Below are 12230 nucleotides of genomic sequence, written 5' to 3' on the forward strand. Positions count from 1 at the left end.
CACCCGGCGCGGCGCGGCGCCGCCCCGCCCCTCCCCGCCCGCCGCGCTCGCCGGCCTCCCGGGAGCGGCCCCGGCCGCGCCACCGCCTGCCGCCCGGCACGGCACGGCAGGGCATGGCACGATCAGGGCCGCAGCGTGCGGCAGGCGGTGCCAGTGCGTCCTGCGGAGCAGCAGTAAGCCGGGTGACAGGTGTTCCCGCGGGAGCCGGCTTTGCCCTGTCGCATTTGGCAGAGGAGAAGAGGCCGGTGCTCCGAAACGGGACTGCTAAAGGGCTCGGGATAGTGGGGTGCTGCGGCCCACGGGGGAGAAAGCTTTTCCCCTGTGCCGTGAAAACTGCAGCAGCACCAACATCACTAATGCCCGCTGGTGACTCCGCGTTATGGTGAGAGTCACTATCAGCTCTCGCCTCCGGCCACAGCGGCAGCTCCCGTGGCTGTGGACACCGGTGGCGGCAGGAGGGAGAAGCGTTGTGGTAACAGACTTGTCCGAGGGGTGATTGCTTTGTGCAGTAGAAAAAGACAAAAGGAGGATAAAGGGAGGATGTCTTAGAGGTCCAGACCCTCAGAGGCCTATCAGCCACGGGATGTGCAGTTTGGTTATGGTGTTACAGGACTGATTATGCTGCAGACAGCAATATTTTCTTTATTCAGTGCAGACACCTGCACAACCTGTTACCTCCTTCCGAAAACCTCACCAAGGGTGCAAAGCAAAAGGCTCTTCCACTCCTGAACAAGGCTGGACGAGTGCCTCAATGCCTCAATGTCTTTCTCACAAGACTGAGGTTTGATCCCCCTCGCAGATCACCACACACCCCCTGCTCATCCTCAAAGAGTGCCAAGCTGACAGGAGAATGGATTCTAGAAATGGCTCCAAGGCACTCTTGCTCACCATTTTGTCACCTCATGCTCAGCTTTTTGAAACCTTTGTGCTGTTCCTCACCACCACCTGCTAGGAGCACAACCACCTCTCAAGTCTGAGGCAGGGGTTTCTTTACTGTGGGAAGGACTTTATTTCAAGCTCTTTGGAGTGAGTATTTGGAAGAGTGGATGTTATCCTTCATGCAGATATTTTCTCATGAACAATTTTAGCTGAAATTTTCCATTCTGGGACAAGGGAAGCTGGGGTAGGGAGAAGAAATCATTTCAACCCCAAGTTCAGCCTGTTGTTGCAGCGTGTAGAGAAGCAGGCATTGTGTAAGCTAGTGAGCAAGCTTTACTGATACATGACTGCCTTCCAGTCTGCCACAGGTGGATTTTGGGGTTGACATTTAGTGATAGCAGGTGGGACTGTTAAGGTAATATTAACGATTGACCTGTTCCTTTGTCTGCAAATGCCTGGCTAGATTTGCCTGGCTTGTGAACTGCTGACAAAGGAGCACTTCTGTTATGCTGTAGGCTGATGTCCTGCTCTGAAAAGATGTGGTCTGATCTGGGTTGTGTGCATGAGTTCACTACCCTCCTGACCCATCAGTGCTGAGACATGGAGAGAAACTTGTATGTCAACATGCTAGAAAGATGCCCAGGTGTATGGGACAGCAGAAAGCTGCAGTGGTCATTGCTCACCAGAACCGTAATTCCCTTCTGTCCCTGGTCTCTCATATTGGCAGAAAAGCCCTGTATGACAATGGAATTCTGTGAGGCTCTGCCCATGTCCACTGTGTCCATTCATTTTTCAGCTAAAAAATATGTGTTATCATCAGAGATACCTAAATGATGCTGGCAGAAACCAGAATGCTGTTGTGGAATACTCCTTTTGCTCTCTGCTGTCCCTTTTATTAGCAAAATACTAACACCTTTGGGGCAGACATCAGAAAGTATCAATGTGTCAAACAAGGCCACAGAAAGAAAGTAAACTGCAGCAGGAGATAACTGCTTTTCTGTTTAGACCAGAATAATCAGTGGACTCTTAAGTCACATCTGTGAGGAAAATAATTATTTTTCCCTACCTCATGTTTCTCTTACATGTATTGCCTTGCATTACATACCCTAACAGGACTAGTCTGGGGCTGCAGGGAGCTAAGAGCACTCGGAGAAGCTCTGTGCAACTTTATTCCCTTACTCCATGCCATCTCTCCCATGAACAAGGACGCCACTTGTTACTGGCAGCACACCAAGGGCAGCAGGAGGATTAGAGCTGAAGGAGAGCATTTCCATCTGCCATGCAGCTCCTCATTCATTTCTGTTGCTCTACTTCTGCCTCATGCATCTCTATCAGTCCATTTATCCACAGTGTCACCCTCTCTTCCACACACCCCAGCACGTCCTAGACCCCTTCTTCCTCCTGGCTTTTGTTTTCAGGAACTGGCAGCTTAAGCCAGATGTCAGGTGCTTCTCAGGCAGTTTCTTGGTTTGTACTGAGGTACCTAAGGTCTCTAATGTGTGAGCATGTGTGGGGTACACTGAACAGACCCAGCTGCACAACTTGTGCACTGAACACCCCCTCTGTGCCAGGGAGTGAAACACTAAGACAGTAGGGATGTGAAGGAAGGTTTTCAGCAATGGAGTAGCTGAAGTGTCTGTATCTGGGTTGTAAAATGGGTGTGGAACAACTTAATGTTGAGAAAGGATTCTGCATCCAAAGTAGCTTTCCACTAGTGGGCATTGATGGCAGGAATTACAGGATCGTTCAGGTTGAAAGGGACCAGAGGAGGTCTGTAATCCAACCTTCTGTTCAAAGCAGTGTCATCAATGAGGTGAGACCAGTTTCCTTTGCGGTCAGTCTGATCTTGAAACCTCCAACGATGGAGACTGCACACCCTTTCTGGGTAACTCGTTCTACTGCTGGACTGGTCCTGGGATAGATGCCACAGTACAGCCTTCAGGTACAGTACAATTCACTAACTGCAACTCTCTGACTCAGTCCAGTCAGTACTATACCCATCCTGTTGGCTACCGGTCCAGACCATAATGTCCTAACTTACAAGACCAGAACACTGGGGGAAACAATGTTGAAAATGTTGTTGCTAAACTCAGGGTAAATGCCATCCACTGCTCTTCATCCATCCATCCATCCATCCATCCATCCATCCATCCATCTATCCATCCATCCATCCATCCATCCACAAATCCCAGTCTTTTATAAAAAAAAGGCAATCAGGCAAGTTCACCAGGTATGATTTCTCCTCAGTGAATCCATGCTGATTACTCCTAGTTGCCTGTTTGTTTTTCATGTGCCCAGAAATACTGTCCAAGTCAGAACTTGGTTCCTGTTTTTTCCAGGGTTTGAAGTGAGACTGGACAACCTGCAGTTGCCTAGTCTGTCCTGAGTGCTTTTTGAATATAGCTGCAACATTTCTCCAGTTGGCAGAGGTACCCATGGCCTCTCAAAGAAGATCAAAAGTGACCTTACTTCGGCATCATCTCTCAGCAATCTTAGACACAGCCCTTCTGGATCCATGGACTTGTATGAGTCAAGTTTTCTACAGCAATCCCTAAGTCATCCACTAATGGTCATCCTTCCCTTTCATGAGGCCTGAGAGACCTTACTGGTGAAGATTAAGGCAAAGAAGGCATTTTGTTTCTCAGGTTTGTCTGTGCCCACTCTCACGAATCACCTAGCCTATTCATTAATAATCTGCCATTTTCCTTGTTCAGCCTTTTATCACTAGTTCAGCAATTGGAGCTCTTCTTGTTACCCTTGACATGCAAGCTTAAACTCCAGCTGATGTATAGCTTTTCCTGACACCATCACTCAATGCCCATGCAATGTTTCTAAATTCCTCCTGTGAGTTACATCGGAGTGATTTGTGTCAGCAACTCAGAGGTCCTAGTGATCATTGCACTTTGTGTGGAGATGGAATCCCTTGTGATCATTGTGCCATGTGCAAAGGGTATGATAAATGTCCCTGTCAATACCACAGTGAGGAAGAAGAAGAAACAAGGGAATAGTCCCCCTGGGTCAACCGCGATATTGTGCAAAGAAATGCTTTGTTCATTGTTTGATTGCATGAATGTTCTTGGGGGGGGGGGGGGGGTAGGTAACTTAGAGATATGTCCTGTTACAGAATGTTGTAAAATCTGTGTGCTGAACAAATAACCATATAAGGAGTGGAATTTATGGGGGCTAAGATGGCGGTCAGACTTGTGATAGACATCTTCCTGTTAATGCATTACCAAGACGTTTAGTAACCTTTCTAAGATGTTTCTTCACCCAGAGACAAGACCCCAGCAACAGGAGGAGAGCAATAGTAAAGAGCCAGCCACTTCAACATCCAGGATTGGCTGCAACCCAAGATGCCCGGGAAAAGAAGACAACAGGATTGGCTGAAACCCAAGGCCGAAAAGTGTAAGAAACTACCCCCAGAAGTTCCCCTTGTGTGTCTTGGGCGGAGCAGAGACTCCCCAGTGCACCCAGCGCTGCTTGCTTATTGCCCCTTGATATTAATCAATTGTAATAAAAATTAGTTAAACGAGATTGGCTAGATGAGATTTATATAACACTCCTTTGTAGCCTACCCCTGCTTCCACCTGCTTTATGCTCTTCTTTTACATTGGAGTCCTCATAGAGACCAGCTCTCTACCTACCCCAGCTGGTCTGCTGCTGTCTTTTTTCTCTGAATACTGAGATGACTTGTTCTTGCACTTGGTTGAAGCCCCAGAGATACCATCACTGTTGCAGACGGTGATACAGTAAAAAGGCTGCTTTTTCCCTGCTGTGCACTGAAAGAGGCAAGGAACAAGATGTCCTGAGCTACAGAACTCTGATACATTGTGGGGTACACCTTTGCTAGGGTGGACTAGCATTGAGCAGGTTGCAACCTTTCATCACATCTGATACATTAGTAATACTCCCCCCTCCCCCCCGAATGGGTTATCTGCTTGCGGCTGACACCGAAACATAGCAGGTTTTCTATGTGGGGATGTGAATAGGTTCTTCTCTCTCTTCAGCCACAGATTTTAATGAAATTGTAGGAACTTTGTTGTTTTTGAGAAGGCTGTCCCTCTGCCAAGTCCATTAAAACTTGCTAACATAAAGGAGGGGAAGGGGCAGGAAGCAGGCAGACATTCTAGTTTTGTGCATTCCTTACTGTCTAAAGATCCCAGGTTAAAATAGTACCCGAAAGTATAATTAAAGACTACGCAGGCTCATTAGGTACAGAGTGTGTGTATGGGAGTGGAGATAGAATTAGGTTTGCTCAAACAATTCTTATGCTAGCATTTCCTAATATTATAATGTTTAAATTTTAATTCCACAAAAAATCAGTGACAAGTGGTGTTGTTACATAAATGAATTCACCATCCACTGCTGTTGTGTCTCGTGACCTGGTGTTAGAAGCGTGAGGAGACTTCTCCAAGAAACCCTGGCTTTTGATTAATTTGGACCATTTAATGCCAATTAAAGTGTGTATTTATATGGTTTTTGGCAGAGAGGGCTCTGAAGACTCATTCTGCATACCTGGAAGCCACCATCCTGTTTGTTTGCACAGTGCACACAGTGGGGGGTGAATTGGAAAAAGAAAACAGTAAGATCTTCACTTCCAAGACTGTCACGAAAGTCTGTGTACCTTCATGGAGCAGAAGATCATATATTTAAAAAAAAAAAAAAAAAGAGGGAGAGCGATTGCTAAGTGCACAGAGCAAGCAATGCAGCGCAAAGGTTTTGCTCTGTGCACTCCTAGACTTAAAGATACTATTGTATATGCAGGTTCTTCATTACTAGCAGGTATGGGGAAGGAAAGGAATGCAGAAGTCACTGCACTCACAACTTTGCACACTGATGAAGCAGACCCTTTTCTCCAGGCATAAAGATTAGTTGCTAGCTTGGCCAAACAGAGCAAAACAGGCCAGTCACATCAGAAGAATGTCTTAGGAGATAGCAAAATACATGTCCAACACTCTGGGTGGCAAAGCAGTTGTTTGGGGGCTGAATCTTTTAACAGCAAGGGAAGTCTTGGGAATAGTTCCTTGTTTCCACTTCTCTCAGTTGTGAGTGTGGAAAGTCAACACATCCCCTGAGAGAAGTGCAAGCAGCTGACAGTCATTTCTGCCACTCTATAACCACCAGTGAAAGACCAGTCCATTATGCAGTGTGATCTCCAAGTATTTTTCTACAGAATACAGTTTTAAAGAATTGTCTGCACTTTGGCTTGCTTCTGCTTATGGGGATGTTGATTTTCCCCAAGGCAAACTACGGATTTGTCTTTGCAGCTGTAATTATTCCTGAAAATGGGTGGATGCAACCCAACAATAGGACTTCTCTGGCTAAAAGAAAACATGTGCCTTAGAAAGTTCTGATTGTGGACTCTGCGAATGTGAAGTAAAACACTCCTGATTGCTGTATCTGTGCTGCTGTCCTGGGTTCAGCAGTAGCAGTCATTTTTCTCCTTCTTGGTAGCTGGTGCAGTGCTGTGTTTTGACTTTCGGCCTGGGAACAGAGCTGATAACAATGATGTTTTGGTTTGGCCAAGGACTTTGTGAGCCTCATGCTCTGCCAGGGAGGAGGGGAAGCCAGGAGGAAGCAGAGACAGGACACCTGACCCAAACTGACCAAAGAGGTATTCCATACCACAGCACGTCATGCCCAGGAGGTAACTGGGAGTTAGCCGGAAGGGCTGGGAGACTGCAGGGTTGGAGGAGGTATCGGTCGTTGCTCGGTCAGGTTGGGGGGGGGGGGGGGGCAAGTTATTGGTCGGCTGGTGATGAGGTGTTGTATTCTCTTCCCTTGTTATTTCCTTTATCATTGTTATTATTGGTGGTAGCAGTAGTGATCTGTGTTATACCTTAGTTACTAAACTGTTCTTATCTCAACCCGTGGGAGTTGCATTCTTTTGATTCGCCTCTCCATTCCTTCGGGAGTAGGGGGAGAGAAGGGGGGGGGGGGAGTGGGGAGTGAGCGAACGAGTTGCCTGACTGGGTTTAAACCACGACAGCTGCCAATCTTTTCTGAAACTTAAGATAACCCAATGAAACATTTCCTGATATTTTCTGATTTTGGCATTTAGATTCCCTGAGCCATTTTTTTTCCCATTTATATCTATAGCAAACTTACCCACTCACGTAAGACAAGTGATTGGAATTATCAATATGTCTACATAAAAATCAATTGTTTGTGCACTGTCAGTTCCATTAGTGCCTTGTAGGGTGACTCTTTCAAGGAGAGAAATAGATTATCCCTCCCCCCCGCCCAATGGAAAGCATAATTAATTTCATGGCTTTGCAAACATAAGCAGCTGAAGCTATTTTAGAATCATTATATCTGACTATATTTCATGCTCCATTTAAGATAAGTGAGTGCAAAATCCAAACAAAGTAGGTGTCCAATTTACATCTCAAAGCAAAAGAGAATTTTAGCAATAAGCTCTCTTGGTGCAGCATCGTCTTTGTTTCTACTTTGCAAACATCTCTCTTGCATGCCAAGCATGGCTCGCTCAGTCACAGCCTGCCCTGTGTGTCTATGGGGGCCTGGCAGAGCTAACCAGCCAGCGCGTGGCACGCAGCACACACAACCTTTTCTATTGTACGTGTATAGAGATTTTTTACCTTTTAAACATTAGTAGTAGGGGCTCTAGCCTTCACAATTCTTGCTCATTACTACTTTGCATGCTGGTGCACACATAATGTACAGCCACATCCAATTAATACAACAGTTAGCTTTCCTTGGTCCCTGCGACAATGGTGGTCTCCTGTTCCAAAGTCATCATGGATGTCCTCAACACATCCTCAACACACAAGCAGCTGCTGCTGTGTCACAGGCACACTGTTAATGAAACAAGCAAAGACAGTCTTTTTCTCAAAAACATCCCCACATTTATTCTTTGTTCTCTGCACAAAGAAACTTTTTATATAGGAGCTAAAGAATGGAATAAAGATCCACATATTGTGAAAGCGACTGAATGCCTCAGGGTCCCAGAAAGCAACTGCTATAATTCCAGGTGCACAGCAGCCAAGATGAAGACAAGAGGAGGTGCTCTGTGCTGGAAGTGAGCTATCCAGGTAGAGCACACAAGGTACACACAAGGTATAATTATTACATATCACAACCCATCATTGTTCATATTCCTAGAAAGCTGTGATGCATGGGGACAGTGGCTCCCTGTTCTGCCCTTCTCTGTCTTTCCCTCTCTCCCCTTACTCTTTAATTTCCCTTCTTTTGGCAAGACAGAAAAAGGTTGGTTGATTTATCCATTCTTGCAATTTTAGTTATCTTAGCTCAATTTCTGCTGTTCGGAAGACTTGTGGCAAGTGCAGTTTCTCTTTGGTGCAATCTACTATGTAATTGGATGCCTACTCTGTTTCATACTCTTTCAGCTGGATATTTACCTGGTATAGAATTCCCTTCCCAAGAATTATTTAAAACACCAAAAAGAATACCACCATTTGTGATTAATAATAACTACAGAGAAGTTCTCAAACCCCTTTTTCGGGTTTTGTGGGAGTTTTGGTTTTGTTTAGTTTGTTGTTTTTTTTTTTTTCCCTTGTCTTTCAGTACTCACATTCACAAATGTATTCCTTCTGCTCTATACCACTTCACAGATGTAGAGAGCAGGTACAATACACAGGCTGGGTGAGGAGTCTATAGTCCAATAGAGGATTTTAGGTAAATTCCTGCAAAGGACTATAAGCACATTTCCCTCCTACTTTGTCTCTACCTCTGCATGCTGGAAATCTGCAGCATGGGTCTTCTTAATCCCTCTGCAGGAGAAAACACAGGACACACAATACATTCACATGGCCTGCAACACATGGAGGCATACACACTTATTTTACTCCTGGCCTTCTGCTGTTAGTTTGTGCAATTGCAAATGAGCAATTAATTTTTTTTTATTACATAGTGGCTGCAGGAAGTGCCATTTGAAAACTTAAGAGAAGTCCAGAAATAATTATCGTTCTTAAGGATATTTAATAGTAGTCTCAGTCTTTCCTTTGTTTCTGAAATAGCTGTTCATCCAAAACAACCAGTAAACATAAAAGGAACCAACAGAGCTTTAAACCAGCCCAGAAGGATTAGAAATGGCGCATTAACTATTTTTGTTATGCATATACTCAACACTACTGAAAATGACAGCTAGCAAGTGTTTGGGAAAAAAGCATAGTTTTCCTTAGTGCTGTACTAGAACACCCTACCCTTTGGCAAGGAAGAAACCAGTGATCTATATAAGTAACTGTAGAGTCGCCATTTACTGTACTAGAGTGCACCACTGGGACTAGTGCTGTGCAGAGAGGTGGCCAAATAGGACACTGGGGACACAAATCTACTGCTGAAGGCAGTAGATTTCAGAATGAAATTGCACTCAGTTTATATCATTTCCCTGCAGAGTTACAAAAAAAAAAAAAAAAAATCTTTACAGAGGAAAGATAAGAAGGTTTTGGGGCTAAAAGCTGCATTTCATTTCGCAAACTTTGCACACTCATTATATTAAAATTTCTTACTCTGGATTTAGTATTTCCTTAGTATAACATAAGATTATTCAGAAGAAAGAATTGTTCAAGGCTCTCTTGTTCTCCACCTCACACCCTCCCCCCCCCTTTATTTCCCAGTGGGTGTTTTAATAGCACAATAACTTCCTCCCTCCACTCTTCCCCTCCCCCCCCATCAGGAACATGCATTTTTCAGTGCTGACTGTAGGGCACAAAGATCTACAGTTCCATTTAGCTTGAAACCAAATACTTTGTCTTTCTGAGTACGGGCTGTCCCTTTGTCATGTGTTTTGATATTTTGGGGTCTTTTTAATCATGTGAGTTTTTATTGTGGATTATACTCTGCTCTATGTTTGTTTGTTTGTTCTCATTGCTAAAGGAGTGGCCCCTTCAGCATTTTAATATTCTTGCATGAGAGGCTGTCTCGAGCCTTTTAGAACAGTTTGCTTTAGAAAAGAGGTTTATGCATTCATGCTCTCTGCATGTGTCCATTATTTTTAGTTCCTCTGTGATGACTTCATATCTTCTGGACAGCTTCAGTCATACTGGATGGAAGGGTAGAAAACCCAATGAATTGGATGTCTTACACATTTTGTAAAATTTGGTATCTAGCAAGGCAGACCACAGTACCATGTGTAAGGGTAGGCAGAGGCAGGTCAGGTATTCTCTCTTCTGACCAGCTTAAGAACTTGTAAGCAGGGGTAAACTGGGCATTTGGCACTCTGAGTCCTGTTCCAAGTCAGCCACAGCATACATTGCCTCTTGACCCCTGTCCACTCAACCAAAAAGATCTCATGGCCCTGGGAGCTGTTATTGCTGTTTAGCTATTATTTGGTAGGCTCCTGCACTTGCTGTGGGACTTGCCTGCCTCACTATGTTTGAGTCTAACGCTCATTAGTGTCTGTTTCTTGCTTTTGCTGCATGCTGGAGTGCTGTACTGCTTGCCATCTTACTCTTGTATGCATGGGAAGATCTTCATAACAGCAATGGCAACAGATCTAGAATGGCAGATGGCAGTGGCTGTGCATGAGGTCATGCTGTGTTGTCATGGATAAGCTCATGACAGAGCAGGTACACCCTGGAGGGTCTGCAGCCATGGGTAAGGCCATGTTAATGCAGATTGACTTCTGAAAGAACCGTGACTATGGGAATGGCCACACTGGAGCAGGTATCTCTCTGAAGGCATTGTGGCCCATGGATAAGGCCATACTGGAACATCTGCACATCAAAGTGACCATGGCTGTGGCTAAGTATGTAAGTGTGGGAGTGAGCAGCAGGAGTACTCCTGAAGAGATTGTGGCTCATAGATAAGGCTCCAGGTGCAGGCTGTTCTGAAAGTTCATTGCAATGTTAAAACAGATGGTCTGGTCCAAAGGGACCGGGGTGGATATCATAGTGGAAATACATTTAAATTGTTATAACCCATTATTTGAGCTGCATGTTACAGGAATTACTATAGCAGAGACTACTTGAACCAATGGAGGACAAACCTTAGGAGACACAGTGCAAGTGCAGCAGCGACCTGATCTGAGCTGGCTTTAGTGTGTCCATATTGCCTTATCACTAAAGTTTCACTTGGTGCTGTAGAACTAAACTCCTATCAGAAATTAACCACCCAGAGGCTGATTTGTTTTCTGTTCTGTGCTGTCACACATACTAATATAGCTGAAAATGCAATTACACCATTTAAGTGTTCCTAATTGCACAAGTTTTTTAAATCAGAATTGTTATAGATAATTTTGAATACTTCCAGGGAGTAATTAGCATCTGTATAAGTGACTGGATTTTACATCCTGTGGCTTCAGACAAGGAAGCTAGAATAATCATTTATCTTAGAAAATCTGGTAGACTGCATGGACTGCAAAACTTCTAAATGATAGACCTGAACACATTTTCTTATTCCAGCAGTAATCTCATTTAGATTTAAATGTCATTATGGCCTTTACACTTGCTCAGGACATACATTATACTGTTACAGAGAGACAGAATGAGGAGTTGTTCATACAAAGACCATGCGATAAACTTCATAGCACAGAGGCCAGTAAAGATAATCCACGTGGAATTGATTGCTTGTAAAACAAATGTAAACTGGTAGCAAAGCCAATGCAGTCAGCCATTCAGGTTGATGTTGCAGTATTTTATGCTGATTCATTACTAATGCAAGGAAAATCACACATGAAAATAATTTATTAAAATTTCGCTATATTAATGCTCAAAAACCCACCTGTGCATTTCCACATGGACTACACCCTCAGTTGCATTTTCAGATGGGCTCCTGTGCTGAGTGAAAGGTTTCCTGTAAGATCCTGTATTTTTAACGTAAATGGGGAAGTGCCCATACTGATGCATTCTGATTTCATAAAGGTGAGGTTGCTTACTTTTCATCTACACACAGAAAATTAATAACACTATTGTGGAAAAAAGTGGCCCTTATCTTTCTCATGTCAGAAGTGCTGTGAATTACAACAGTAGCTCCTGTTGCCCTGAGGCACCAGCTTCCTTCAGCAGAAGAGGTGACTTCCGGCTGACTGTAAATCAAGCTGCTCTCCTCTGCTTTGACTCCAAGTGCAGTCAATACGAGCTCCACAGTAAAACTGTTCAGTCTGCCTAGTTACTGAACAGTCAACAGGCCACAAGGAATTTTGTTTGTCAAGGTAAGCTTTGAATTTGGTGCTGAAATATAGAAAGAGGCCCAACTGGGGAAGGCTGCATCTTAAAACTCACTTTCTCCTCCATGACTTTATTTCTTGCCCCTCAGCCAGGGCAGAGGTGGTGTCTGCAATGGGTTGTCAACTATTATTTTGTACAAGACACTTAGGGACTCCCTGGATTTGCACTTCACCAGAGTATACCCAAGCTTGCCTTGCAGACAGC

The sequence above is a fragment of the Pezoporus flaviventris genome, unplaced genomic scaffold (assembly GCF_033815535.1).
Source record: "Pezoporus flaviventris isolate CSIRO_AGI_PZ_B2104156 unplaced genomic scaffold, CSIRO_AGI_Pfla_v1 ptg000018l, whole genome shotgun sequence".
Taxonomy (NCBI): Eukaryota; Metazoa; Chordata; class Aves; order Psittaciformes; family Psittacidae; genus Pezoporus; species Pezoporus flaviventris.